Below are 5,671 nucleotides of genomic sequence, written 5' to 3'. Positions count from 1 at the left end.
GAGCAGGTGCAGGAGCAGCCCGGAGAGACAGTGCCGCCAGGAACACTGGAGCCCCTCCATGGGCCAGGGCCGCTGCACGAGAGGGGAGGACAGAGCGTTATGGGGGGCAGTGACCACAGCCGGGGAAATGTGAGATACAAGGTTGGTTTGTTTGCTTTTGGTTTTTTTAGTTTCTTTTTTTGGTACTGGGAATCGAACTCAGGACCTTGGGCTTGCCAAGCAGGCACTTCGTGAGTTACAAGGTTAACACTGGAGAGCGCCAACAGGGACTGTTCCCATCCCATTTTACAAATGCGAGAATTGAGAGGAAGTGACTCACACCCAGGACACAGCAGAGCTAGACTGCTGCCCCAGGCCAGCCCGGCTCCAAAGAATCTAGCCCTAGAGCTGCAGTGGCAACGCACATCGGGAAGGTCAGCACTCGGGAGGCTGAGGCAGCAGAAGTGGGAGTCCAGGCCAGCCGGGAGACACAGCCTCCTGTCTCCACCGCCCCACCACTGCTACCACGGGCTCGGCCCTGCGCTCCCTGCCTAGCACTGCATTTACAAGTCATTTAGATTAAGAAATAAAGTGACAGGAGCTGGAAGGGAAGGAAGAGGGGGGAGTTACTGCTCAAGGCACAGAGTTTCTGAAAAATCCTCAGAGTCTGATGGTTGAGAGGGCGTCACAACACTCTCTCTGTCTCTGTCTCTCTCTCACTCTTGCTCTCACTGTCACCTTTCATACTTGAATTGTGCACTTGAAATGGGTGCGAGGGGCTGGGGATTTAGCTCAGGGGCACAGTGCCTGCCTGGGAAGCTCAAGGTTGTGAGTTCGATTCCTGGTACTGGCAAATAAAATAAAATAAAATAAAATAAACTGGATGGGGCAATAGTCACATAAATTTAGAAAAAAAAAAAAAGAAAAGAAAAGGGTGAAAGGACCAAGACTGGTAGCATAAAAGCTGGTAGTGAAATAGTCTCTCCGGGACGTGATTGACCAGGGCCTGGAATGGACCCATTGGAAAGACAACAACTTTGTGAAAAGAAAAGGAAAAGCTTCAGAAATTGGCAAAGAGCTGACAGTAAAAGCAGAAACCACAGAGAAACCGAAGACAAAACAGAGAAGAACCCAGCAGCCTGGAACCCTAACCCTGGCTCTGGGAAGAGGTCGGGCCCCTGCACCCACCATGCTCTGTGAGGTGCTGGGGTCCAACCCCGGGGAGAAGGTGAGACGCTGAGAAAAGCCTCCGACGTGACACGGAGCTGGATGAGGAGGGGCAGAAACACCAACACGAAACCAAACCCGGGACCCACCACGGGGAGAGGGAACCTGACTGGAGACATCCCTCCGCAGGGACAGTTTCTCTGTCCTAGGTGATGCCCAAGCACAGCACAGAAATACAAGAAACGGGAGAAGGCCAGGCAAACAGATGCCCCCCAAATCCCGAACGCCCCCAGAGCTGTTCTCACAGACGCATAAGTAGAGGAAGCAGCAGGCAAAGAATTCAGAAAGCAAATGAGCAAAATGTTTGAAGAGATGAAAGGAGAAACATGTAGGAGCAGAAGCATCAGATGTTTAAGGAGCTCAGAGATTTAATTAAGCAGATGAAGAATTGTAATTACAAAATGTTTGATGAGCTTAAAGACGAGGCAAACAATAAACTAATTGATCTTAGGAAACACCAGGAGACATGAATGACCTCTTTGGTAAAGAATTGGAATGGACAAAAAGATACCAAACAGAAATAAACGAGGGGCTGAGGATTTAGCTCAGCGGCACAGCGCCTGCCTGGCAAGCGCAACATCGTGAGTTTGATTCCTGGTACCGGAGGGAAAAACCAAACCAAACCAAGCAAAAAATCAGAAATGAATGATACAAGAAATTCAATGGAAAGCATAAGGAGCAGGCTTGGCCAGTGTGAGGGAAGAGACTCAGAAATAGAAGACAAGATGGGTGTAGTACATTATGAATTCAATGACACCCTAAGGTTGACAAGACACCATGCAAGCTGGACCTGACAGACGTAAGGCAACAAAACAGCAACGCAACAACAACTTCAGAATAAAGGTAACAGTAGAGGTGGTTGGAAAGGTATAGTGGATTTATTCTCTGAAATTATACCAGGAAAATCTGCAAATCTAGGGGAAAAGTTCACTGTTTGTTATGGTTTGTGTGGATGTCCCCATAAAGCCTCATGCAGTCATGGGGTGGGCTTCTAGAGTTTGTGATTGAGCCATGGTCCGATGCTGGGATTATGGGTGTGAGTGCTACACCGCCCTGGGGCGGGTAGTTTGCATACCATATAAGGGAGGGAAAGAGGCCGCTTGCCGCTGCTCCTCCCTTTTGCTCTTGTTGCTTTGGCTATCTTCCGCAGCCATGAACTGTTGCCCTCTGCCATGTGCCACGCTGCCTCAGAGCCAGCCAAGTATGGACTGAAACCTCCACAGGCTGTGAGTTAAATAAACCTCTCCTTTCCTAATTTTGAGCATCAGGTATTTTGTCTCAGTGATGAGAGAAAAGTAACTGAAACACTGTTCAAGTACAAGACACATGGGAAGTGAACCTCTCTATGATACATTATAATCAAAATTCCAAAAGTCCAACAAAAGTGAGAATATTAAAAGTGTTAGAAAAAAGTAAGTAAACTATAGAGGCAAATTCTAATAACTGCAGATCTCTCATGAGAAATGTAAAAGGTCTGAAGAGCTTAGAGTGAAGTTTTCCATTCTAGCCAAAAAAGAACACAATAGTTAACCCAGACATTTATTTATTTATTTATCTTTTGGTCTTTTTGAGACAGGGCCTTGTTATGCAGTTCAGACTGGCCTTGAGCTTACTTTGCAGCCCAGGCTGGTCTTGAACTCGAAATGATCCTCCTGCCTCAGCCCTCCTGAGTGCTGGTATTACAGGTGTGTGCCACCAGGCCCGGCTAAACCAGACATTTATATCTTGCAAAATTAGCCTTTAAGCCAGGCGTGGTGGAGCACTCGGGAGGCTGAGGCAGGAGGATCATTGGGAGTTCGAGACCAGCCTGTGCTACAAAGTGAGCTCACGGCTAGCCTGAACTGCATAATGAGACCCTGTCTCAAAAAAAAGACAAAACAAAACAAAACAAAAGAAAATTAGCCTTCACAGTCAATGGCAAAGTAGAATTTCCCCAACAAAGAAATCCCAAAGAAATTCAGCATTCCAGAAAATAGTTAAGAGTATGTTAGATACACACACACACACACACACACACACACACACACGCACACAGAGAGAGAGAGAGAGAGAGAGAGAACACCTACCCCAAAGAGCTCAGAAGGAAGTATACATCCAACTGGGATATTAATTAAACCAAAGAAACACTAAAGGAATCAATGCTGGAAAAATCACGCAATGACAATGTTCAGGACACTCCATACAGTAATCACTTGCAATGTCAATGGTCTCAACTCCGTCATCAAAAGACACAGACTGATAGATTTGATCACAAACCAAAATGTAAGCATCTGTTGCCTACGGGAGACACATTTCATCCAAAAGAAAGTACACAGATTGAAAATGAAAGGGTGGAAAATGATCCATTCCATCGCGGCCTGAACAGAAGCAGGCGTGGCCGTCCTATTTTCAGAAACAGCAGACTTCAAGCCAGAAGGGATCAGAAGTGATCCAGACGGCCACTGCATACTGGGAAGGCACTATTCCATAGGAAGAGGTGACAGTGGCCGACATCTATACACTGAATGTCAGCACACATCTTCAGACAACAAAAACTACCGGACCTAAAAGGACAGACGGACACCAGTTCAATCATAGAGGGGGATTTCAATACCCCACTCTATCAGTTAAGTCAAGCAGACAAAAAAATCAACAAAGGAATATCAGAGGTAATCCGCAGCGTTGAGCTAATGGATTCAACAGATGTCTACAGACTGTGTCATCCAACAACACAATTCATATTTTTCTCAACATCACATGAAACTTCATCCAAAACTGACCATATTTTATGCCATAAAGCATACCTAAGTAAGTACAAAAGAATTTAAATAATCCTGAATTATACGAGAAGGAAACTAGAAACCAACACAAACAGAAGCCACAGAAACTGTGCAAACACATGAAGATTAAAGAACACATTATTTCTGGGCGTGGTGGCACACAGCTGTGATCCCAGCACATGGGAAGCTGAGGCAGGAGGAGTGTTGCGAGTTTGAGGCCAGCCCGGGCTACAAAGTGAGCTCACGTGCAGCCTGAACTGCTAGCCACACCCTGTCTCAAAAAGACAAAAAATATTATTTAATAATCAGTGGATCACAGAATAAATCAGGGAAGAAATTAAGTTTCTAGAATCAAATGACAATAGAAGTGAACAACACCAAAGCTTATGGGACATAGTCAAGGCAGTTCTAGGAGCAGAGTTTATAGCTATGAATGAAAACACCAACAGAATAGCGTGACCCCAATAAACAACGTAATGATGCATTTAAAGGTCCCAGCAAGACCAGAAGATGGTGCCTGCCCCCCACTGATGCGAGTGACCGGGCTGGTCCAGATGCACAACCCCATCATGCACGGGTGGGACCATCTGCCAACTCCACCTGGCTCTCCCTTTCCTTCCCTTGAGCCCAGGCAGCAGGGCGAGGACAAACCAACTGACCTGACTGTGAATAAGGAAAACACCATGGAGAGAAAGGGACAACCAGATCCCGAGACTTTGGCATTGTGTCCAACAATCCACCTGAAGCTCTGTCCCAAGGTGTTTATCCAGCAGAGGCCAGAGGGCTGGCCCTGTTTCCTAACCACCACTGGGAGCAAGGTCATGCATTGATTGGCTTGGACGCTAACCGCAGTCCGGGGTGAATGGACAGAGGGGCCTCTGGTGCCATATGCCCTAAAGCAAAGCAAACACAATCACGACTGGTGGGTTTCAAACCAGATCTTGGAAAGAAATCACTCATTCAAAAACAGGAACTTTTGGGGCTGGGGATTTAGCTCAGCGGCATAGCGCCTGCCTAGCAAATGCAAGGTCGTGAGTTTGATTCCCGGTACCAGAAAAAAAAACAAAAACAACAAAAAAACCACAAACAAACAACAGGAAGTTTTTCTTTGCCTCAGTCTTCTCTGATTTTTCTATTTCTACCTTTCTTTCATTGTGTTTTGTGGGGTTTGGGGTCTACTCCCTCTTTCTTTTTGTTTTTGTGAGATGCCCCCACTGTGTCATCTAGGCTGGCCTTGAGCTTGCTATGTACCACAGGCTGGCCTCAGTCTCAAGGGGATCCTCCTGCCTCAGCTTCCTGAGTGCTGGGAAAACAGACGTGTGTCACTACATCTGGTCCTTCTTTCTTTTATTTCTTGGATTTTGCTTTCTGTTTATTATTTTCTTCTTTCTTTATACTGTTCTCTAACACTATTAGTTTCCTTTTATTCCTCAATAACACCCCACCTTGCTTTTCTCTCTTCCTTCTCATATCCCATGATTAATTTTTCAAATTTTGCTTCTCTGTTCACTATTACATCTATAAAGTTTCATGAATCTCTAGGTAAGTAGTTAAATTCATGCTCTTGCTGTTGAACACTGTTCTACGAGTAGAGGTCAAGTTTCATTAGTGAATATTTACTGTAGATCAATATTTGGCTTGTCTTTGTGTTCATACTATCATTACAGATTTTTTTTCCTACAGTTCAGGGTGTTACACTGTTTGTC

The sequence above is a fragment of the Chinchilla lanigera genome, unplaced genomic scaffold (assembly GCF_000276665.1).
Source record: "Chinchilla lanigera isolate Chin_1 unplaced genomic scaffold, ChiLan1.0 scaffold00094, whole genome shotgun sequence".
Lineage (NCBI taxonomy): Eukaryota > Metazoa > Chordata > Mammalia > Rodentia > Chinchillidae > Chinchilla > Chinchilla lanigera.
Note: the sequence above shows the minus strand (reverse complement) of the source record.